Below are 25,386 nucleotides of genomic sequence, written 5' to 3' on the forward strand. Positions count from 1 at the left end.
CCTTTTCTAGCTTCTGTAGGTATACACACATATGGGCATGTACATGCACAGGCATATATCATCTTTTTGTTTAAAAAAAAATGCTGACTGGGGGCCTGGCAGTGATGATGAACGCCTTTAATCCCAGTGCTTGGGAAGCAGAGGCAGGCAGATCTCTGTGAGTTCGAGACCAGTCTGGTGTATAGAGCAAGTTCTAGGACAGCCAGGGATACATAAAGAAACACTGTCTTGATAGAAACAAAAAATACTGACTGAAATATTGCTTCAAGTTCTTAAAAATGAATGACATATTGTGTGTGTGGGGGGGGAAAGTCCCTATAAGTAACTCCCAAGACAGTTATGGCATGAAAAAAAAGGTACATATTGTATGATATTTGTATAAACTTAGCTTGGTTTTGTTTGGGAGCTGGCCTTGCACTCTTAGAGATCTGCCATGATGGGATTAAAGCCTACACCACCAGGCTTGTCAGAAGTAAGACGAGATTGTGGTTGTCGGAGTCTGAGGATGTAAGGGTATAATTGTACACCATCTGTAGGAGGCCAGGCAGTGAAGGAGGAGGCCTTGTCTGAGTGTCAGTCTCATTGGTCACAGTAGCGCATGTGGCTCTGTAATGTGTGATTAATAGGAAACTGGTGTGGGCCGTGTGGATCTCCCTATTCTTACAAGATCTATAATTAGATCAAAATAAGTTTAGTTTTAAAAATGCAGACAGTTTGGCAGCTTTTCAAAAAATTAAAAACATAGCCCATATGACCTAGCTTCTACGTTCATTCTAAGAAAGTCAAAACATTGTGCAAAAACTTGTACACAAATATTCCCTGCAGGGCTGGCAAGATGGTTCAGTGGGTAAAAGCGCATGTTGACAAGCCCTTGTGTCTCAAGTTTGATCCCTGAAACCCACGTGGTAGAAGGAGAGAACTGACTCCCACAGTTGTTTTCTGACGTCCACACATGTACTACGCACTCATGTATTCAAATTCACACTCACACAGAAACAAGTACATAAGTGTTTAAGAAAAGTTTTTGGCAACATTAATCATATAGCCAAAAGTGGAAACAACCTAACTGACCACTGTGGTAAAAAAGACTGATGTGTGGTCTGACCATGTAGTAGACTGTTAGCCATGAGAAGGAGTGAAGAACTGACATTTGCTACAAAGTCAGTGAACCTTAATGCTACTGTGCCAGCTCTGGGGCGGCGGCTCAGCTGTTAAGAGCACTTGCAGTTCTTGCAGAGGACTCAGGTTCTATTCCCAGAACTCATGTAGCAGCTCACAGCTGTCTTTAACTCCCAATTTCAGTTCCATCGTCTAACTTTCAGGGACACCATGCACATTCTTGATGCAGACATCCATGCAGGCAAATCGCGCATACACATGAAATAAAGTAAATAAAGCTTAAAAAAAAAAAAGTGTGCCAAGTGAATGAAGACAGGTACAAAAGGAGTCACGTTATGACTGTGTTTATATGGAATGCTCAGAATGCATTAAATCCATTTTGTATAGGCTAGTTGAACAGTCGCCAAGCCCTGAGGAGGGCGAGGCTGATTCTCTGGGTAATGAAAGTGCGCTGTGTTTATGACACTTGATGAATTGTGCAGTGTGTAATTAGGCTAGTTTTAAATTCTGTGCCAGCTAGTTTTGGTTCTGGATGTGACTGTAGTCCCAGCTACTTGGGAGGCTGAAGCAGGTGACCAGGAACAGTATGGCCAACACAGTGAGACCCATCTCAAAAGGAAAAAAAAAAAAAATACGTGAGGAAAATTGTGCAGGTTTTCTGGGTAACGAACAAGTGGAAGGAGGAGACAGTTCGGAGCCGGATGAAATGAATGACTCTGAGAGTTACCTGTTGTCCTGACTGTCCTGGAGTTACACAGCCATGCGCATATGGCCATGGGCCCTGAGCTGCAACGTGGGTGGGTGTATCTAAAGTTAAATAAAGTTGATTTTTAAAAATTTATCAGACTGCATAATTGCAAGTTTAAAGTGACCTTTAGGTGGGAACACTCACTCTATCTTTAGGAACCCAAACCAAGGAAAAGTCAGGTCAGGTATGCTGCGTTCTTTCCCGAGTTCAGGGTGGCTGGGGTGTCAGCCCGTGCCTTCTGACTTTGGCCTGGCATGGCTGTGTTGCTCTACTTTTTAGAATCCATGAATAGGTATAGTAGCTCTATTTTTTGTTTTTGTTTTGTTTAGGCTATTTTGTTGCATTCTTTGCCTCTTATGTGCAGGTTGCTGAATATTCTGTTGGTTTAACAAATGGAGGTGGTTGCCTCAGTTAATCTGGGCGCAGGAGGTTTGTTAGAATTTCTTGTGAAGAAAGGCTACGGGTTACACTGCTGGGTAATGTTAAAAACAACCACAGCCAAGTGTGGGAACTTCTTTCCCACCTACATTGCCTCTGGCTCTCACCCCAATCTCTTGCCAAGAAGTAGGCTGTCTAAATAAATGTTATAGAAAACATACCACAGTTTGAGAGGGGTTCTAGAAGGGATCTCTGAGAGCCTCCCGCCTCCCTCCACCCGCCTTCTCAGTTCTTAAGAACCTCTGTGTCCAAGCCCAGGGTAGACTCTGCCGCTGGTGGATGGCTGTTTTCCTTGTTGCCTCGGTGCTGGGGATTGAGTTTAGGGCTTAAGGGATGCTAGGCACAAATCTTGTTTCTGTTGTTTTCCTTACAGGTTTGATGGGTTAAAGACTGCTTTTCTTAAATAGACACCAAATAGGAAAATGCAGAGGCAAGCAAACAGCCTTAAAACACAAGAGGCACATTCTAGAATTAAGTGCACTTTGTTAGGAGTCCCAGCAAGGTCTATAAAACTGTGGTAGCTGGTGCCTAAGTGAAGTTTGCCATGTGTGGGAAGGAAAATCTCACCCTTCCTATATTTCACTTCTCAACACCTGACAACAGATTGAAGGTCCCTGGTTCTCTCTTCCCACAACAACCAGCCACCTGGTTTTGTCCAGCTGCCTAGAGTGAGTATAGACTCCATGAGCACAGAGCTTAGGCCCGCAGACTAACCTCAGTCATGAGTGGTGGGGTTACAGTGTACTCATGGTCTTTGCATAACTTGCCTGTGAATCAGAGATGTCCACAATCCTCTATGCATATTGGATCATTTGCAGAATGGTCCACAGAATTAGGTAAGTCCCTTCACCTACAGTTACATTTATTTAAAAGAATATAATTCAGAAGCAGCTAAAGGAAAGGGTATACAGGACAAGGCATGAGCTGTGTATGAGAGTCCCTGGCTTCACTGGGCATGTCACCTCTCAGCATCTCCATGTGTTTGCCAGCCCAGAGGCTCTCTGACCTTGTCCTTATTCATGGATGTTTGTAGAGGCTTCCTATGTAGGTACAATTAATTAAATCACTGGCTATAGGTGATCCCCCACTCCCACCTTTCCCCCTCAAAACATAAACCTCAGTGGCCTCCAACTCATGATACTCCTGCCTCAGCTTTGCAAGTGTTAAGATTATTGAGGCATGCCACCACACCCAGCTGGCTGTTGGAATACTCTGAATGTGGTTCCTCTAAGACCTAGGGAAAGTCTAGTCTTTTAACTGTGTGGTTGGTTCTGAGTACAGTCAGCCTCCTTCCTAAGTACTGTGCCAGCCTGCACTCACAGCACAGGCTTGCTGTGATTCACAAAAACTGCCTGTACCTTGGTCACTCTTACTGCTTAGGAAATGCCAAGCTCCCATTAATTAGTAGCTCAGTGCCAGGAGTAGGGAATTGAGGGACAAAGTGGGTATGAAACCTATCCAGTGCCACACACCTGGAGAGGTAAGATGGAGCTAAGGGTCTATCCAGGGGATCTGACTTCAGAATCCATGTTCTTTACCTCTAAAGAAAGTGTCTTTTTCCCTTAGAACAAACTTAAACCGCTTTATTCCATTTTATGGTAGCTCTTGCTAGACAGTCCTGATTATCTGGGCTACTTTGCTTGTAACCTGTCTTCTTTTAGACTTCTGTGGCTCCTGATGTATCATCCGACCCCAACACACACACACACACACACACACACATTGTTCCAACCTCCTCTCCGCAAAAGGACAAGCCTTTTTTCTACACTTGAACTTGCTTGGGAATCAGTGGGTATACAACAAACCGTAAGCCTCACTTAGAATGAGGCTTAGAACTCTTTACATGTTCACGGTGAGGGATGATGCTGTTTGGTGAGTTAGCGTTATGTGTTTGAACCTGAACACAGTGCCTGTGGATTGGAAGAGGGGACTTGTCCTGTGTGGGCTCTGGTTAGGAAGGTGTTTCCAGCTTCTTCCCTTTTATCTCAGAAGGCTCTGAGATGCCTCTTAACGGCTGAGTTAAGGAGGGTTGGAAATAACCGTCCATTTTGCATTTAGGCTTTTGGACCTTTGTGATTAAACCTGGCTTTGGTAGTTGGTCTGAGTACTTCTAGAAAAGTCTGTGAATTTAAAGAAAAAAAATATTTTAAATATTAATTAACGAAATTTAAACCATACAGAATATTTATTACATGAAAGGCATTTTGAGAACCTAGAGGATAAAATATGGACTCCACATGCATATGGACTATATTATGGTTGGTTTAGAATAAAATTTTAAACTGAACCATCGTACCTTTAATTGCAGCACCCACGAGGCCGAAGCAAGGAGATCTCTGCAAACCAACCTGGTTTGCAGATCGAGTTCAGGACAGACAGGGCTACACAGACAAACCCTGTCTTGAAAAGAACAAGCAAGACTAAAAATATGAATAATTTCTAGTCTGGAATTTGAGTTCTGACACAGTGAGTTTGCTAGTGTGTGCCTTCTCTGTCCTGCCCACCTCTGACTTTACCTCCTGCTCTCTTTCTTCTTGTTTCCTAGGCTTCATCTCCTTCCACTCAGTTTCCAACCTGTTTATTCTTTCCTGCTTACCTTTTCACCCTCCCACCTTTTCTCCTTCTCTGTTTCTTCATTGGTCACATACTTTGAGACTAACGTTTATGAGATTTTTCTTAAAGGATTTACTTTTAATGTATGCATATGGGTGTCTTGCGTGCATGTGTGTATGTGTACCATACTGGAGCCTGAGGAGGCAGAGGAAGGTCTTTGATCTCCTGGGACTGTATTACAGATGATTGTAAGCCACCATGTGGTTGCTGGAAATTGAACCTGGGCATTCTGGAAGAGCAACAAGTGCTCATAACTGCTGAACCATTTCTCCGGCCCCTTGTTTATGAGATTTTTGTTTCTTGTATATTTTTTGTTTGTTTGTTTTTTTAAGACAGGGTGTCTCTGTGTAGCCCAGGCTGTCCTAGAACTCATTCTGTAGACCAGGCTCAGCTTGAACTCACAGATATGCCTGCCTCTGCCTTCCTGAGTGCTGGGATTAGAGATGTGTGCTACCATGGCCTGGGTGTCGCATGTTTCTTTTCATTTATAAACATTAGAAAGCTCAGGAGGCACCCAGGTATCTTCCTCTCTCCCTATCTACCTCTGCCCTCCTTTTTGAGAAAGGTCTCACCAAGTATCCTTTTGCTGGCCTGAAACTCATTATATAGACCTCAGACTGATAAAGACCCACCTTCCTCTGCCTCTAAGGTGTGTATCACCACACCCTGTTTCTGCTTTATTTTTGCAACAGGAGCTCTCATTTTGTGGCTATGCTTGGCTTTTACATGGATGTTAGGGATTTGAACTTAGGTCTTCTTGCTGTCATAGTGAATTTTAACTGTTTAGCAATCTATTAGGGTTAAACATTATATAAATTTTTATTATGAATGAACAGATTAAACAAAGTATTATAGAAATTGAGAAGAAGAAAGTCAGGTGTCTAACCCAACAGTTCCTATAGAATAATGCTCCCCCAAACACCAATATAAGTTGTCCTGTTAGCAAGGACTCTTTAGTTCATACAGTTGAGAGAAACAGAAACCATTAACTTCTAATTCTATTTGAGAAGCAAGATCCTTGTTTTTTGTGAGATTGTGAAGGTCTCTATATACATAGTGACTGTGCTGGCATTATTAGCTTCATCTCTGCCTGGGCTGAACTCAAGAGCTGACTGTTGTATCCCTAAGACAGTAGTATGTAAGTTCTCGGAAGCATTTTGTGTTTTGATTGGGGCTTTAATAGATCCCTTTGGTTAGGTCTTTCATGGATTTCTTTTCATTGAAGAGTGATGGTACACTCCTTTAATTTTAGTAAAGATAGGAGGAACTCTGATTTTAGGCCAGCCTGGTTTTGCACTAAGCAAGCCCTGGTCTGGGCTAACTAATAAGACTCCATAGTAAGAACCTATTTTTTTTTTTTTTTTAAGTTTCTCTTTTTGACATACTTAAATTTGTCCAGGCCTTGGGAGATCACTGTGGCATATTTAAGTCAAAAGACTTAACAATTTTGATTGATATGCTCTTTTGGAAGCTGAACCATTCATGCTCAAACAAGAGTGTTAATGTCCCATTCCTCTGCTCTGAGTCGGCTGTGGCTCCCCCCAGCATGGCAGAATGCTGCTGCTGCTCGGGATAAGGTCGACACTCTCTGTAAGATATGTGGGGCTCTCGGGAACCTCTGGCTTAGACTGTTTCAAAAGCTGTTTTCACAAGAACACAGGCATCTTTAACTCGCTGTTCTGGCTGTGGATTAGTATGCCACGGATAGGCCTTACTCCTTGGAAAACTTCCCTTTCTTTTAATCCTTTTGTTACTTTAAGCTCTCTAAATTTTCTTTGTCCTTTGGAAGTTCTTCAGAAATGTCTCTTTATAGCAAAAGAGTTACATAAAGTAAGATTTAGAAAATTTCAGTTTAACAAAAGCCTTTGTAAACTAATCATGAAAAGATGGATCAGTTCAAGTTTACAAATTACTCTTAAATGTGGATTGTTGTGGGGTGGTGTTACGAGTTATGGTTTCTTGGCTTTTCAGGATGTTATCCCTTCTAGCCCCAGAGCTAAATATCAAGAGGCTACATGCTCAACCATAAAATGTTAGCCTCTGCCAACATTACATCAGTTCCACAAAACCTCACTGGCAAACTATCCCTTGGGATTGGACATGGATCTGGCAGCTTGTGAAAACTGCTTTTTCCGACTTCTGTCTTCCTGGCTGTGACATATCCCAAAGGAATGAAGTTGAGAAATCATCCTCTTTTCAAAACTCGACCTCTCATTCCCACAGCGGTTCTCATGGCCAGACAGAAAGTTGCTTCTGAACTTGAGGGCCTTTTGTCCATGAATGACGAGCCCGGTCGTGTGTTTGGATGCTAGAGTCTGGCCGAGTTCTAGTGCTTCTGCAGGCTCCGCTTTATACCAAGCCTGAGGAAGCTGGATGGACAGATGCAGACTAGCATCTGTGGTCTCTGTGTATCTGTTGGCTTTGGTGTGAGGGCCGCTAGAGGACTGGTCACTACAGTGAGCATCACTCTTGCCTGAGGACATCCTTTGGGAGGAAGTGCTGTGTGACAGCAGACAGTCCCCTTGAGACCTTTCAGCCGCGGCCTTAACCTGACCCTGACGCACTGCTGACGCTCTCCCTTTGTTCTCTACTTAACTTAAAAACTAAGCATGAGGTAAATTAACTGAAAAATCAGTGAACCACACCTTGTTAACCAAGCTCGGGCCCTGAGCAGAAACTGAGAGAGCTGAGCCAGGTTTGTCTCTGCCCTGCTGCTTGCGGCACCAGTGCTACGGGCAGCTCTCAAGTGTTTTCCACTTTAGTGTAATTTCTTCATATTCCAAGTCCCTGATGGAGATCTGCTCATCTGGCCTTGGATTATTCATTTGCTTGTGAGCTTTGAGGCCAGGGATCCCAGAGAGGGGAAGTTTGTGTTTCTGTGGAAGGAAGAGGGTTTCTCTTGGCATTGAAAATTTTCCAAATAAAAGGGGTTCAAGTGCTAGACAGCTAAACTCTAGGATATCCTCTGCTCAGTAACCGTTTTCCTATCATTCATGGCCGTGGTTCATTCTCAGAGTGTATCCTTGGTCCAGGCCTTGACCCTTGCTGTATGTTTCCTGGGGAGTCTACTTCTGCTTGCCCAACACAGAGCAGTGACAAACTGAGGAAACTGTCCCCTCCAAGTCCAGCTTGGTGAACAGTGAACTTGCTGGGGCTACTCACGCTGGAGCGTGAGTGAGGGGTCATTTGCAGGCACATGGGTGACAACTCAGGAGAGCTGTGTTAGTCCCCTGAACACATTGTAGCAGCTGTGTCACCAGGGGGTCCTCTCTCCAGCAGTTGCATACAGATTATACCACCCTGAGGCTGCAGGGAAGTCTCCTGAGTCCGGTGAGTTTCCTGATCTTTGTTAGGCCAGAGCAATAGCCATGTAGACAATCCTAGCCTACACATTCCCTCTCACCAGACCAGGTGGCATGTGTACCTACGTCTGTGGTCCTGACCTAGTCCTTACTCTAGGCTCGGCTTACCTACTGCTTTTTCCCACTGGACACCTAGATGATTCACAGGCATTTAAAGCTGATGTCACCACTCTGTGACTATCCTGTAATTCTAACTTAGAACCAGTTGCCTACCAAGAGTGGGAGGAGTCATCTTTGATTCCTCTCCTTTCCTGTGTTCTTCACACGGAGTCTGCTCTTTGACCTTTTCGTTTGTTCACTGCCCCAGATCATAGTCTCACTTTGGCTTTTTAGCTCCAATGGTCTTCTGATTGGTTGCTCTACCTAGAACCCAGCTCTGATCTGTCCTTTATACAGCTGCCAAGAGTCCCTCTCTCACCTCCTAGTCTTTGTTTTGTTTGTGTGCCTTTGTTTAAAGTGTGTGTGTGTGTGTGTGTGTGTGTGTGTGTGTGTGTGTGTGTGTATCTAGTCAGAGACAGCCTAGGAGGAGCATTTCTTTGCTTCTGCCATGCAGTTCCAGTGATCAAATGTAGGTTTAGTCTTAGTTCTTGAAACCTTTATTTACCTGCCAGGTCACATGACCAGCCAGTGTTTTGTTTTTAAAATTGTTATTCTTTTAATTGTTTTCATTTCAAGTGAATGAGTGTTTTAACCACATGAATTATATATGAACCACATGTGTGCCTTGTGCCTGAGCAGGCTAGAAGAAGGTGTCAGATCCCCTGTTAGCAGATGTGTGAGTACTGGTGAACCAAAAAAAAAAAAAATCCTCTGCAAGAGCAGCAAGTACTCTGAACTGCTGAGCTCTCTCTGTGGCCCCCGTGTTTGTTCATTTGAGGTAAAGTCTTCCTTTCTTCATTGTTTGCTGGAGACAGCATTTTACTACATAGCCCCTTCTGTCCTGGAACTTGCTGTATAGATGAGGCTGGCCTCAAACTGGCAGAGGTCCATCTGCCTCCTGAGTGCTAGGAATAAAGTCATGTACCACTACACCCAGCAAAACTAACTTCTTAGCGTCTGACAACTTGAACTTTATAGCAGATGAACCTCTGAAGTCTGGGATTACAGGCATGAGCCACTGCACCAGGCCAACATACTTTTCCTAAATACCATTTGACTCTCCTACCCAGAGTTCTTAGGTTTACTGTCAGATTTAACTGTCCTGTGCATGTGTTTAATCTCTTGTTTGGCTATTTCCCTCACAGTCTTTGTGAATATTAACAGCTTTGGGGTCCTGGAACTGCTGGTGCCTTTGCAGTTTTCTGTTCTTGGCCTCTGCCCTGGCTACTCCTTGTGTGCATTATTAGGCTGTTAACATCCACTTGTCCTTCTAGAGCAGGCCTAGCTCTTGAAATGTGTGCTATGTGCCCTCCTCCCACGCAAGTGTGAGAGGTTCTTTCCTCTTCATTTTCCCCCCATTTTTATTTTATGGGTATTAGTGTTTTGGCTGCACATACATCTGTGTACTATATATGCAGTGCCCTAGGAGGCCAGATGATATTGTCAGAGTACTCTGGAACTAGAGTTACAGACAGTTGTGGGGTTATTATATGGGTACTTGGAATTGAACCTGTGTTCTCTGGAAGAGCACCTAGGGCTTCTAAAGCACCCTCCTTGTGCTTTTTTAATAGTTGGTTCATACCATAAAGAACTTGACTAAGTGCATCCTTAGCTGGCCTCATAGTATATAGGAAGCACATTCTTGCAAATAGAGGGGGATCTTGTTTCTGTATCCCTAGGTTCTACCATGTAGGCCTTATGTAATAATTTTATTTAAGGACTGAGGAATAGAAAGCATTTTGAAAAGTAAGGCAGTGTACATGTGTTATGATGTTTGTATAATTGGTATTTCTTGAAAGCATTAAGCATGGTCTGACTTTTAAAGATCTATAGTCTGCAAGTCAATTCCAGGGGAACAGATTTGATCTTACTTCATCCTGTTATCTGAAGGCGGCCAGAAGCCCAAGAACCTTATCAGCCCATCAGCTGTTTTTTTCCCTCTGTGATCGGCTTACGCCTTTCCTTTAGAAGTTGATCAACTCAGGTTTCCTCAGCTTTCCCAATTGTATGTTTTGCTCCTAAACAGTGATTCACCTCATCGTGACTTCCTCACCCTACAACTACCAAGTCAGTCTCTGCTTTGTGTGTTCTAGTGGCGTACATTTTACATGTTACCTACATACTCAAACTGTTAATACCCTGGAAATAGGGAACGTTGAGGCTTACCCACCATCCCTGCTCTGCAGTTACCTTAGTCCCACTCTATGGCTCTCATTTTGTTTTCTGTTTGCACTACAGATCTTGGCAGCTCACAGTGTATAGTTTAAGTTGGCTTTTTTTTTTTTTCTTCTCTTCCCTCTCCACCCCTTGCTCTCGATTTCGATCTTTCTCTCAAGGCTTTGACCACTATCTTGATTTACTGCACTGGGAAGAAAAATTTTTGATTTTTTTTTTTTTTTTTCCTTTTTTTCTGGTTCCTTCTTCTGAAGGAGCCTGCGTCATTGAGAAATGTTTAACCTCATGGCCTTGTGCTAGGGCTGGAAATTTGCCTAAGGGAACTGGAAGCTGGCAGTGTTTTTACTTAAATTCCCCCTTAAGGGGTGGGGGTTTTTAGCAGAATCAACCAAAATAGCTAGATGCCGGGAAATTTTTTAGTAGCAAAGTTGTTGCCATTAGGTTACTGAAAATATTTGAAAAGTTTTCTAGAGATAAGTGTAGACATTTTGGATTCCTCTTAGGGAAACAAAACAAAACCTTAGCTTTTGCCAGGTATGAAGAAGACAAACCCAAGCAGAGGGCTGGCATGGTGGTGCACGCTCACAGGGGAGGCTGGGGCAGGCAGATCTACATAGTGAGACCTTAGCAGAGAAACAGATTTTTTGAAAGGACACTGGGAAGAGACAGTAGCAGCAAAGCTAGTGAGGGACAAGAAAAGGCAGGACCCACATGTGCATGTGTGCATGAAGAAACACGTGTACATGAAAGGCCTTGTCTCTGTGCAGATCTGAAATAACTTATAAGTTAGTAGAAGGTAAGTGTTAGTTTCATCTGTGTGTGGTATTAACAGTAGATTGACCCCCATGAGAGGTACGTCACCAGAGTGAGTTGTATAAACTCACCAACTAGGGAGTAGCCACAGACTGAGGCTTTGGTCTGTGGGAAGAGTTTGACTTTTCTCAACTTTGGAATTGTAGTAAGTGTAGATCATAGCAGGGCCTTTTTTTTTTTTTTTTTTTTTTTAAAAGCAAATCTTGGAACTCTTACTAGTGTTTTGTATTTACAAAGCACTTCACTGATATAAAAAAGATATTTGCTCACACGGGATATTGTGAATTATCTTTGATGTTTAAAAAAGTGAACTGTTTTGGTAATAGGGAAGATATAAACCAACAGATTAAATGTAACTACATGTTACATATAACTTTACATTTGTTTTGTGTCACATATAGACATTTGTCAAATGCAGTCATAAGCTGAGCAGGCACTTGGCCTGAAAGACAGGCATTGTGTAGTTAATTTGCAGTGGCTTTGTGACGTTGCAGAAAATTGCAGGCAATTACATTGTGCTCAGTATAAGTACAGGTTATCTTGACACCTTGAAGGACACTTGGACTCACCTACCAGTTTTCTATTTATACTCCTTTCTCCTGTTGGTGGGAGAAGTGTATGACTGGGAACTGGTGAGGATACTCAGTTATCAGGTTTCTTCTAGTTTAGCAAGTAACAACTCTTGATTGTATCTTTATTCCTATTTATATCTGCTTAACCCTTCTTAGGAATCCCAGCCTCGCTGTACCTCAGGGATCTCTCAGATTCCTAAGGAGTGATTCTAAAACACAAGAAATAAACTTATGTTATTGTTGGATATATGGGAGCCAATAAATAAATAAATAAATAAATAAATGCCTACAAGGTCCTTAGAAAAGATGAATAAGAGAATGAGATCTGGACATTTTGAGGTTAGATTGGCACTAGACCAGAAAATAAGCCAATTTGATAGATAAAAGAGTCGGAGGAAGGAAAACGAACCTAGTGGTGTTGGGATGGGAAGGGAATCCAAAGCAAGCATCTGGGAAGCAATACTCACGGTGTGTGACTGGGAGTAACATTTCCACCTTGATTAGAATAGGAGGTGTTGGAAATTTGGGTTGAAGATGTAATTAATTCAGAGCCTCATACTAAATTAGAATTTGGCCTTGGCCAGTTAAGTCTTTTAAGCTCTTGAATAGTTATTTCTTTTATTAATTTTCAGTTGCTATCTATATTAAGATGGTTACAGAGCTTCAGCAGTCATAAACAATGCATTACTGAACACTCTTAGCAAGGAGCTTAGCCTCGCTTCGAAGTCTTTTTTATGAGGGAAGGGTTGAGTTAGCGCATAGTTTTAGCAGCTGAAAGTCCAGAATCAGGAGGCCCATCAGTTTGGCCTTTGGTGAAGGTCCCTTTGGCTATATGACATCATGGTGGCATGTGGGAGCATATGCAGAAGGGAGAGATCCCATGGTGAAACAGGAAGCCACAGTAATTACCTCTTAAGTGCTAAGCTCATGAAAGTCGATGCAAAGGTCACAGATACATAAACTACTTTTTGAAAATATGCAGAGGAAGGACATTATTTTAAATAAGTCATAACAATAAACATGAAAGTTAAGATGTATGTCATATGTGAAAGATCTTTAGGGGCGTGACATACTACTTTTGGAAGGGAGTGGTCTTCAGTGTGCTTCATGGTGCTGGTGTCATGCAGTTACCCATTGCAGTCCTAGCATACCTAGCTCATGGCAGGTACCAGGGTACAGTAGGCCACCAGCCTGACTTGGTGGGTGTTTGTGCACAGTTGGAGTTTTTCAGTGAAGGCAAGTTAGCCGAAGGGTTTATGGTAAGCTATTCAGACTACTGTGAGAAAACAGGACAGAGACTTCCAAGCAAGTTAGGAAATATTCTGAGAAGGCTTCGAGGGGTGGGGTCCAGTCTTTAACCTGTGACCTGAGAGAGTCTAACCAGGAAGATACGGAGAATGATGATTTGGAGAAAAGTAAAAGAGCTTATTTGAGGGATGGTTGAAAGGAAAAAGAGATATCGGTCGTGAGGAAATCTAATCTCCTCACATGGGGCACCAATGTTGTTAAAAGATGACGTCCCAGGTTTCAGCACCAATGTTAGGAAAAGGATGAAGGGGGGGGGTGGGATATGGCCCATGGAGGTGTGGCCAGGCCTGGGGGTGAGAGGGATGCCTCTGGGAGGCCCATGCTGGGAATCCCTTTCCCCTGAGGGACCAGCCACACGACTAGAGTTTATTTAGGTCATGGAGGAATTAAGAGGGTAGTAGAGGCAGAGAGGAATAGAGGAGTAGAGGAGTAGAGGCCGGCCATGAGCATGTGGAGAGGGGGGAAGGGAAAGAGGAGGGGTAAGGGCAGGAAAGCAAGAGAACAAGAGAGAGAGGAGGGGGCAAGCAGCCCCCTTTATAGTGTCAGGTCACTGGGACAGTCACTGGGACAAAGCACACCAGGCTATTGCCAGGTAACTGAGGGGTGGGGTTTACAGAATCCCAACAATGGTTACAACTGGTAATAGAACAGCACAGTGTAATAGCTACAAGTGAAGCCTCCAAAGGACAGGCGGACACCTGTCCTGACCACTTCCTGGCTGCCCCATATATTTTTGCCTGCCTCATTTTCCCCATCTGAAAACAGGTACAAGAATAATCATTTTAAAGATTAGGGCTAAATAACTGAGGATGTATGTCTTCAGACTGGTGTTTGGGCAAACAGCAAGGGCTCAGTATGCTTTAGTTCTTACTGCTAGGGCAGCAGTAGAAACTGCAAGTGTAAAGTGTGAGAAGACAGTCTGAGACCATAGCTTGGTGATACAAGAGGCATTTAAGATCATTGAGAAGTTGATGCAGGGGATCTTCATTTTAGAGTACTCTGGCTTCAGGGTGGAGGCCAGATTGAAAGGGCTAAAAACAAGCAGCAGAGAGATGAATGCAAAGTCTGTATGAGACATGGTCGTTCAGACGTGCACAGGTGTGCTTTCTAAAATTGTAAGTGTCAGTGCAGGGTATGTGCACACAAGTGCAGAGGCATTGGAGCCCCTGAGTTACAGGTGGCTGCAGGCTGCCTGAAGTGGGTGCTGGGAACCAAACGCCTGGTCCTTTGCAAGAGCAGTGTGCATTCTTAACTGCTGAGCCATCTCCAGCCCCTTGGTGCTTATGCTTTGTCGATGGTGACAGTGGACAAAGATAAAATATTAGTAGTAAGTGCTGGTAAGAAAAACAAAACCGCAATAGGGAATAGATGGAAAACATCTGTAGGTGATTGAGAAGGACCATCAAGGAAGGAAGGGCCTTTGAGAAAGAGCTAATTGAGAAGAGACTGAAGTGAAGGGGAAGGGGTCCTCCATGGTATGAACACGCTTAGCATGGTCAAGGACTAGAGAACATTGTACATGTGGCTCTCCCATCCCACTCACCTGGAGTTAGGGTGAGTGGCTGCTGGCTCATAGTGGGTGTTCTGTGAATGCTTGTTGAATAGACAGACCAGATAGTGACTGCGTCAACAAATGAGTCATGCTCTCTAATAAGCCTGAAATCTGGGAAGGGGAGAGAAACAAGCAAGGCTGGGAGAAGTTGCAGGTAAACTCTGGCTGTGAGAGCTCAAGAGGTTGGTCACTGGAGCTCAACTGGTTGGTCTCCATCCAGCTATGCATACCCTGCATATGTAAACCATGGCAAGTTCCCATCTTGTGTGCCTCAGTTTCCTTTTCAGAAAGAAAATGTGAATAGTCATACCTACCCTCCATAGGGTCCTGGTGTGGTTTCTGAACTACAGCACAGTTGACAGTTGGGTTGAATTTTGGTTGGTTGTTTGACTCGTGGTGGGGAGATGGTGTGCTACCTACTATATACCAGCAGCAGCCTCTAGCTGTAACAAGTAAAAATACCTCCAGATATTCATATATCCCCTCGGGGCAAATTTGCCCAGGATTGAGAACCATGTGGAGAGTAAGAGTGCTGATGGTGCAAAGCACACACAGCAATAATTGGCATGTGTCTGGGTGAGGGTTGGGGTGGGAGTAGGTGGGGGTGGGGTGCTGTCTTTCTACTAACAGCAGTTAAGAGCAATTCACTGTCTTACATTAACTAAATAACCAAATATACGTGTACGCCTATGGTTGTGTGTGTATGCATACATATGTGTGTACACCTATATTTGTGTATATGTATACATATAGACATGTGTGCATAGCCCTGTGTGTGTATGTATACATATAGGCATGTGTGCATAGCCCTAGGTTCTGTTACCAGCACTGCTACAATTAAATAAAGAGGGATGGAGGGAGGGAGGCTATTGGTGTTAAATAAGGAAGGAGGGAGGGAAGGACGAAGGGAGGTTGGTGGTGAACAGATGGGCTAGTCTCAGACTTATTTTTACTCACTGATACCCTCAACTGGAAGTAGTTTTGTTCTTGTTTTTTACTTAAATTTGTCTCTCTGTTTGGAGGATAGAGTCTTGGGGGCCTTATTATGCCTTACTCAGGCTGGTCTTAAACTACTGACTCAAGAGACCCTCAGCCAAGTAGCTAGGACTGCAGGTGTAGGTACCATTGGGTTCTTTAAGGCACAAGAGTATTAGTGATGTGTTCTTTGCATAGAAACCAGGGTTTGGAGCACTTCTAAGATTGCAATTACTTCCAGGTAAACTAGCTTCCAACCACCATGTGTCCTAGTCAGAACACTCCAACCTTAATAAGCGCTCATTAGAGAATAAAATGATAGTATGTTCAACCATACGTATAGTCATTTTGTAGAAAAATCTTTTACTGTGAGCCACTGTGTTTGCTGGCAGAGAGTGCACTGAGCAGCCATGGGTCTTAATTCTGTCTAAACTATGAAGGTTGAGGCTTGGGTTGTTGGTTTTAGAGACACTTTATATAAAACAACAGTTGACAAATGCCACAATCACAATAGGGCAATTGAATAGGTAGTTTGAAGTCATCTTCTTTGCTCTAGTTCAGAGATTGTTACTGTTAAAATTTTTGCTTAAGAAATTTGTATTTATTTATTTGAAACAATGTACATGTGTGTATATATATTTATATACATACACGTATACATGTATACACACACACATACACATATATGTGTGTGCCTCTGCCTGCCTCTGACTCCTGCATGCCAAGTGCTGGGATCAGAGATGTGCACCATTATGCCCAACCAATTGAACTGTTCTTAAAGGGGATTGTATTTTATGTCTTTATCATCTTTCCCTTGGTCTCTTTTCCCTCCTTCCAGCCCTTCCTGTTTCTTTCCTTCCTTCATTCTCCCTCTCCCTTCCATCTTGCAGTGCAGAGGGGTGGTGTAGAGATTCACCAGACCAGGGCCTTCCACATTCAAGGAAGCGGTTGCTCTCTGACTCCATTAAACCCCTAGGTCAGCGTCTGACTGTGTAGTTCAAGTTGGCTTTGAATTCACTGTGTAGCCTAGGATTATGTACTTTCTAAGTGCTGGGGTTATGGGCACATGCCAGCATCCTGGACAGGTTTGTGAACTGCCATATGTATTTCAGTTTAGTGTATCCCTACGACTGGGCTTGATGGGTTGAATCTTTAAGTTCAGAAGATGTTATTGTCAGATTTGGGGCAGGGTCTCATGCAGCAAATTTTTTTTAAATAAAAATTTCAGAAATACAAGAAAAGAGAGACTTTTTTAGCTGCCATACCTCTAATCCCAGAATGTAGGAGGCCGAGGCAGGAAAGTCACTTCAAGTTCAAGGCCAGCCTGGGCTATGTGATGAGATTCTGCCTCAAAGGGGGGAAAATGTAAACACATGGTGTTTATAGCTTTTGGCAACCAGGTATACACAAGAGCCCCTCCCCCTCTTTGCCTGGTGTAGGTATTATACAGTCTTTTCTGTTCTTGGCTGATCTAATGGATGCTAAATCACAACTCATTGTTACTTTATTATCCCTCCAGCCAGGAAGTAGGTAAATCTTAAGAAGAATAAACTTTTAAGAAGACTCTGCCTCTTTGGGCAGTGGCCATGTCTCTCTAAAGTGCCAGAGAGACATGGAGCCTTACTTCTTTTCCTTCTGCTGTGATAAATACTCTGACAAAAGCAATGTAAAGTGGACAGGCATAGTGGCCCAAGCTTCTTACTCCCAGCACTCAGAAGCCAGAGGCAAGTGGATCTCCGTAAGTTTGAGGCCAGCCTGGTCTACAGATCGAGTTCCAGGACAGCCAGGGCTACACAAAGAAACTGTCTCAAAACAACAAAAGGGGGAAGGCATCTTAAGGTAGAAAGGGCTGGTCTTATTTTGGGCCACATTGCATTCCTAGTCAAGAAGCAGAGAAAGATGGATTCTTATGCTCTTCCCGGTTTGTTCTTTGTATACAGGATGATGCCACTCACAGTGGGCGGATCTTCTCACCTCAGCCAATCTAACTGAAATAGAGCATGGGATTCTCTTGGATAGATGGGTTATGAAAGAGATGAGTATGGCTCATACAGAATTGAATACAGTCTTGACATAGTCCACCAGTCTGGGCCTAATCAGTACTGGGGGTGGGTAAATTTGGTCTCTTTCCGCTTCCCTCTGTGGTCCCGCACTGATGGTGTGAGTATTGTTACTAGTGAGAGGTCTGTTGTCAGTGACTTATGCTAGTTCAAAGACATCTGATCAGAGGATGTGGGTTAGAGGATGTGGGGATTCAGTCATACCCTTTGGAAAGAGCCTCATTTTGTTTTGTAACAAAGTAAAGTGAGATACTATGCCTTCCTCTCAGAGAGTTTAGCATTCATGTGCAGATGGAGATAATCATTTGCTACAGAGTCAGGGGAAATAGTAAATAGTAAAGAGTAAGTACATAGTATAGCTATTGGAACTGTCAGTGTTTTGAGCTGAACCAGGGACAGTTTTGTGGAATAGATAGATTTTGATCCAGGGTTTTGTTTGGTGTGCATGAATGTTTTGATTTTTATTATTTAAAAGTTTTTATGTGTATGGATGTTTGCCTGCATGTATGTCTGTATACCGTGTGTGTGTCTAGTGCTTGAAGAAACCAGAAAGGGGTATTGGATCTTTTGGGACTGGAATTAAAGACAGTTGTGAACGACTAAAATGGTGCTGGGAATTGAAGCTGGGTCTTCTGGAATAACAACCAGTGCTCTTAACCACGGAGCTCCCGCTAGGCCCTGAACCAGCTTTTTAAGAAGGCAGACCAGGTACATGACCAGGTAGCAAGACCAAGTTTTCTAAGGGATGACATCATCACAGACTTAATTCCAGTTATGGTTGACTCAGTCTGAGTCTCACTGTGCAACTAGGTCCAAATGATCCTGATGAGCCTCCAGGTAGCTGAAATTGTAGAATAACTAGACAGAGCCAGTATGTGCTTCCAACATGGGTAGAATCTTATGAGTATGACCTTTGTCCTCTGCCCCACTCAGCATAGGGAATGCTGTGATTTGTAGGAGTGCCATTTAAATATAAAGTCTGGACCCAAAGAGTAATTTTCAGTTTTGTGTTTGTCATTGAAAGAAGAGGTAAATTTAAACTGTTTGCATCATTTACCTAGCTTTATTTATCCAAAAGATTGCTGCTTCCCAATGGAAAGGCTGATGCATTGCAGTTCCCAGAACCAGCCATGGTCTGTGTTCCGAGCATATGAGCATTTGTCTTGACATCTTAGAGCTTGAGCTGGAATGTCACAATACATTTAAAACACTGAAATGACTAAATTTCACACAGATGCTCTAGTTATAGTTTTGCTTTATCACTGTGAGTATGTGTGCATAATTATGTGTGGCTGCACATGTGTATGCATGCATGCATGTGTACATGTACATATAGAAATCAGAGGTTGACACTGAGTGCTTCCTCATTAATTTCCTCTCTGTTTTACTGAGGCCAGAGCTTGCCAATTTGTCTAGTCTAGTTGACTTGTTCAGGGAACTGCCTTGTCTCTGTCTCCTGGGGCCTTGGATCTCTAGTGAGCCTTCATGACCACCCAGCATAGAGAGATGTTAGGAATCCAGACTCTGGTCTTCATGTTTGAATGGCAAAGCACTTTACATGCTGGCCCATCTCTGCAAACCCAGTTTTGTTTTAAATCCTGGAAAATGTTAATTTTTTATAAAGCAGTACTTATTCTTTAAGATAAATGTATTCTGTCTTGTTTTGTTTGCATGTATTATGTACACCGTGTTCATACCTGGTGTCTGAGGATATCAGAGTAATACATCAGAGCCCCTGGAACTCAGGTTATGTAAGATTGTAAGCTACTATGTGCATTCTGAAATTAAAACATGGGTCTCTCTCTCAAGACAGGATTTCTCTGTGTAACAGAGCCCTGGCTGTCCTGGACTCACAGAGATCCAACTGCCTCTGCCACTGAGTGCTGTGATTAAAGGTTTGCACCACCATACCCAGTGAATTTTGGTTTCTTTAAAAAACACAAAAATATAAAAAGTATAGTTTCACTTTAATTCCAGGTGTGAGGAGGTCGGGCTGCTTCGTAGCAGCTGACTGTGATTTGCCTCATGCTCTAGCAGAGGTGTGGTTCTGTCAGCTGTAGATAGTTTCTGTGATTGTGTGATGTTTGGAATTCTGGGAACTTTTCAGAGGGTAGATAAAAGATGGGGCCCTGAGAGACGAGGCTGGTGGTTGTTGCTCATTCAGCAGGTGGGTTGTGGTTTGCTAGTAGTCATACTCAAAGAAGAATCAAAAAGAAATTAGATTCAAGGATCTCTTCTCTCTCTCTCTCTCTCTCTCTCTCTCTCTCTCTCTCTCTCTCCTCTATTCTTTCTCTCCTATGTAGTGGTAGGTATTGAAACCTGGGGGTAGGGTGGAGTGAGAGGAGAGGGGGAGATAAAGGGTGGGAAAAAGAAGAACCCACAAATCAGCTAAGCCTGGCTACATGCTGCTCTGGCAGGAAACTCTAGTTTGGCTCCCAGCACCAACATGGCAGCTTACAACCATCTATAACTCCAGTTCCAGGGGACCATACACACTCCTGGCTTCCATGGGCACCAGGCATGAATACAGTGTACATACATATGAGGAAAAACATTCAAGTGCATAAAATGAATAAATATTTTTTAAAAAATGGATGTTGAACTTGAAAACCTGTGCAGATTTCCTTTGCTTCCTAAATTTTTTGTGTTAGAGCTCATGTATCACATGGTTGATTTCAACTCAAAAGAGGAAGTTATAAGGGGAAATTTTAAGTAGAATCAGTTTGGCTTATAGTCCATTTTCTATTACTATAGCAAAACACCTACGTCTGGGTCATTTGCAAAGAACAGAGGTTCTTGTAGCTTATAATTCTAGATTTTCAAGAGCATGGTGCTTACTTCTGTTTGGCCCTGGTAAGTATTTTTTGCAGCTACATTACAACATGGATGATTGTGTGAGTATTATGAGAAAGATACCATAACAAGACAAGACAGAAAGCAGACAAATTTAGGTGTATTTTGTCCTTGGAGGAACTAACCAGAGTCCCATGAAAGCTGCGTCAATCCCCTGTGAAGGTAGCACCCCTAATAATCTATCTTTTACTAGGCCATCTTAGAGCAGTGGTTCTCAACCTTTCTAACAACCCACCCTTCAACACAGTTTTTCAAAGAGTTCTTCAAAGACATGCATAGTGATGCACTTGGGAGGTTGAGGCAGAAGACTGCAAACTTTTGTTTCCCGAGATAAGGTCTCTCTACAAAGCCCTGGTTGTCTTAGAACTCTCTATGTAGATCAGACTGGCCTCAAAGGCACACAGATCTACCTCTGCCTCCGGAGTGCTAGGATTAAAGGCATGAGACCCTCTTCCTGGCTTTAAGAGTGCAATTTTGCAGCTGAACTGGACTGCATAGTAAAACCCAGTCCCACAAAACAAAAATGTCCTTGAGTATGTGACCATCGTGAGGCAGAAGTCTTTTTAATTGTCATTTGCTTAAGAAATGTTAAATTTGTGCTGAGTTTTCTTCTGTAGATGACATACTCCTTTCATCCTGACTTTGCTCTCGGTCTCCATGTGCGGGAAGTGGTCTGTGCGCTGGCAACACTGCTGTACAGGCCTGTGCTCAGAAGGCTTGCCAGTGCCCTGTACTGCCTCTAAAGTGACTCACTGTTAGTCAGAGAAGCAGAACAAGAAATCCCAAGAGAGAGAGTGTGACCAGCTCCTATTTTGGGTGATGTTTTTTCTTTAATTTATTAGGTCATTTGATGTGGGAAGATGTTAACAGCTAGAAAACTCTAAAAGAATGTAAAGTTTCAGGCATGATGTCTTTATGAGGATTGTCATGAATTCACTAAAATATTAATTTAGTGGTGTTAACTCTTTTTTTATGCCTTGTTCTTTCCCTGTTTTCCACTTCATGAACATTTTTGTCTGTGCTGTAGGAGACCATGAGCTGTCGTAAAGGTAAAATGTCAACAATTAAATAAAAGAGACAATTAGTTCAATATTTTTAATACTGTCAATACAGATTATTGGCCAGTTACCTCATTAAATTTACCCTAAAACTATATAAATGTGATGTTCCAGTTTCCAGGTGCAAAAATGATTTAGCTAGAGTCAGAGCTGAGCAAAGGGTACCTGGTTCCCAGTGAAACTCAGCCTCTTGATCACAGTCTTTTGTCCAGTTTCCAAGCAAGATATGACCTGGGCAGGTCTCAGTCAGATGAAGAACAGTGTGCGAGTCTCAGTTGCTCTGCTGTTCGTATGTCTTCCCTCCCCTCCCACCCACCATACGTGTAACTCGGGATATTTGTTTGTTTGGTTTTTGAGACAGGGTTTCTCTGTGTGACTGTGCCTGTCCTGGAACTCACTCTGTAGACCAGGCTAGAACTCAAGAGATCTGCCTGGCTCTGGTGTTTTTTGAATAAACATGTATGTGCAGTTAGCTGTGGAGAGTAAAAATTACTGACATTTCTGTTCGTAAACTTTTGTATGTAGGGACTAAAGAGATGGCTCAGTGGTTGTGAGGTCTGGTTGCAGTTGCAGAAGACCTGTGTTCATATTCCTAGGACCTACATGGCGCTACAACAGTTCCTAACTCCAGTTCCAGGGGAACTCATGCCCTCTCTTGGCTTCTCTTGACACTGCACACATGTACATACATAATTGCAGGCAAAACATTTAAACACATAGATCTAAATCTTGAAATTTGCAACTAAATGCTGAATGTATAACTTTGTAATGTGTGTCTCACTGTTGACATTGTCAGGTTTATTGTAGCATATGTACCTTTATTTCAGTTGGGTTCACATCTTTCCTCAGCCTCCCAAGGGTCTGGATCATAAGTATATGCCACCATGCCCAGTGTGTACAGTGCTGGGGAGGAAACCGGACTTTGTGTGTGCTAGACAAGCCATCTGAGCCACGTCACCAGCCCTCTCTTAGCCTTATACATAAGAAAGAAAAGACATCTTGTCTGTTGTTTCTGGAGATTCCCAGTGGCCTGGAGTGCTGCTTTCTCATTTCCTGACATACCTCTGTCTTCTCTTTCCCGTTTACATCCACGCTGCTGAAAACGCTTCTGTTTCTCTTTGTTCTCCATTCTCAAGTGGTTGTTGTTGCCCCTTAACTTTGTGCATTTCTTTTCCTTTGGTTAGAATGCTCATCTAACCAAAACATTCTGTCTTTTGAGGGTGTTTGTTTTTTGATAAGGGGTCTCACTATATAGCCCTAAGTGGCCTGAAACTCACTGTAGACCAGGCTGGCCTTGAACTCACAGAGATAGATCTGCCAGCTTCCTGCCACTCTGAACTCCTCTCAGAGGTGTCCTCTTGATAGAGGCCTGCTCTGAATTCTCCCAGCATGCAGGCACCTGTTTCTCAGTTCTAGCAGAGTACTGTTAGGTTGAGGGGATGGTACTAGTGGGGACATGTCTTCTTTGTGTCTGTCAGCCTAGTCAACTGTCAGGCATGCTCAGAGTGGGCTGAGGTGTGTTTTTCTGTCTGTGTCCACAGTGCTTGATACTTGATAGGTAGACAGCAAGATGACTTAATGGGTAAGAACACTTGACCTGCAAGCCTGAGGACCTGAACTTAAGCCCCAGAGCCCATGTGAAGGTGTAAGGAGAAAACTAACTCACAAAGCTGTCCTCCAATCACCATACATGCACCTTGGTGTGTGTGCTGCCTGCCCAATCACATATGCAGAAAGTAATAATATAATTAAAATAAGTAATGCAGTTTGCCCAATGCTATGGTAAGTGGGAAGCATTCCGTTTTAGAGACGGGACCCCTTCTTGTTCTAAGCACTCTTTGGAGATGGAGGTGATACCTTAAGAGGCACAGCTGAGCAATAAACAGCCCAGCTAACGCTGAGAACAAGATCTGTGACTCCTACCCAGCTTCCTTTTCTCCTATTTGTTTTGGGGGGGCACCCCAAAAACATGTGTTTAAAAGGTCAGTGCTTCTTACATGGAAATCTGAAGACACATAACAAGGGGAAGAAGAGGAAAAATGAAGTTTTTCTCTTTCTGCCCCAAATGGATCCTTCCTTCCTCTGTGCTGTGCATGGCATGTCTGTGTCCAGGTTACGTACACAGTGACACCAGCTCTCATGTCCCGATGACTATAGAGTGGGCACTGTCTAAGTGCTCCACATGTGCTAACTTGTTGATTACAGTGACCAGAACTGGACTGTCTCATCCCTACTTTATGAGTGAGGAAATGGGGACACAGAGGTGGGAGTATCTCAGGATCTCATAGTTAACAAGTGGTAGATAGGACAGCTAAATCAAGGCTCTAGAGCTTGGTTTTGTTGTTTCGTTTCTTTGTTTTGTATTTTAATACTCAAGAAATGTTTTGTGTACAAGTAATGGGCATGTGTTTTATCTAAACATTCTGGTGTGGTGTTTTGTTATGCTTTCTTATGAGCTTTAAAAGGGAAAGAAGATCACAATAAATTCTGTAAAACAGTCCGATTCAGCTTCTAGGCGGCTGCTAGGAGAAGGAAGGGAAAGACAGTCTTACAGAGCCTGAGTCCTCATCCCACCATTCTGATGAGTAACATTGAGTCTGCTTTGTGAGGAAACAAGAAAAAAAGAAGTCAGCTTCTATGTGGTGGTGATCTTCCCTTTCAGGAATGTAGTTCCGCGGGTTCTGAAACAGATAACCCAGCACTGGAATGGCTTGTGGTTTGTTTGTTTAATTGCTGAATATTTACTATTTCTGTGAATTGGTACACCACATTTATTTTATACCACTCACAAGTCAAAGAACATTTAATTTGTTTCTAGTTTGAAGAAATTGCCAACATGCATGTTCATGTATGGCTCTTATGTGGACATACATTTTTATCTTTCCTGAGTAGGCGCTAGTTTTATGTCAACTTGACACAAGCCAGAATCACGAGAGAGAGAGAGAGAGAGAGAGAGAGAGAGAGAGAGAGAGAGAGAGAGAGAGAGAGAGAGAGAGGAAGGAACAGCATTTGAGAAAAGGCCTTCATAAGATTTGGTTGTAGGGAATTTTCTTTGTTTGTGATTGATGGAGAAGGGCTCAGCCCTTTGAGGATGGTACCATTCCTGAGCTGGTGGTCCTGGGTTCTTTAAGAAGACAGACTGAACAAGCCAGTAAACAGCACCCCTCCATAGCCTCTGCATCAGCTCATCCCTCCAGGTTCCTGCTCTGTTTGAGTTTCCATCCTGACTTCCTTGAGGGATGGACTATAGTGTGGAAGTGTAAGCTGAATAAAGCCTTTTTTTTCTCAACTTGCTTTTTAGTCATGGTGTTTCATCACAGTAGTAGAAACCCTAAGGCACTTAGGAATAGGATTTCTGGCTTGGATAATAGAAAGTTTAAGTTCATAAGAAACTTTTAAACTGCCTCTAGAGGAGCATTTATATTCAAGAACCCTGGTTGTTCCCCGTCCTCAGCACTAGATTATTTTTGGCTTTTTTTATTATGATGGCTGAGTAACCCACAGGTGGTCTTATTGGAAAGGCTGTGGCTGAACTGGGAGTTTCTGATGAGAGGATTGTCTTTGTTCTTCCCGTTCTGATTCACTAATACTTATCAACTTCCATCATGTGGAGTGGAAGAAGAGAGGCTGTGATAGCCCAC

The 25,386-nt window shown here is 43.0% G+C and overlaps 1 protein-coding gene across 2 annotated transcripts in view; it reads left to right on the forward strand.

The window, feature by feature from the left end:
• Positions 1-25,386, forward strand: part of MRTFA (myocardin related transcription factor A) — a 99,429-nt gene that overhangs the window by 23,114 nt on the left and 50,929 nt on the right. The window lies entirely within an intron of this gene.

Source organism: Micromys minutus (genome assembly GCF_963924665.1).
Source record: "Micromys minutus genome assembly, chromosome: 27".
Classification (NCBI taxonomy): domain Eukaryota; kingdom Metazoa; phylum Chordata; class Mammalia; order Rodentia; family Muridae; genus Micromys; species Micromys minutus.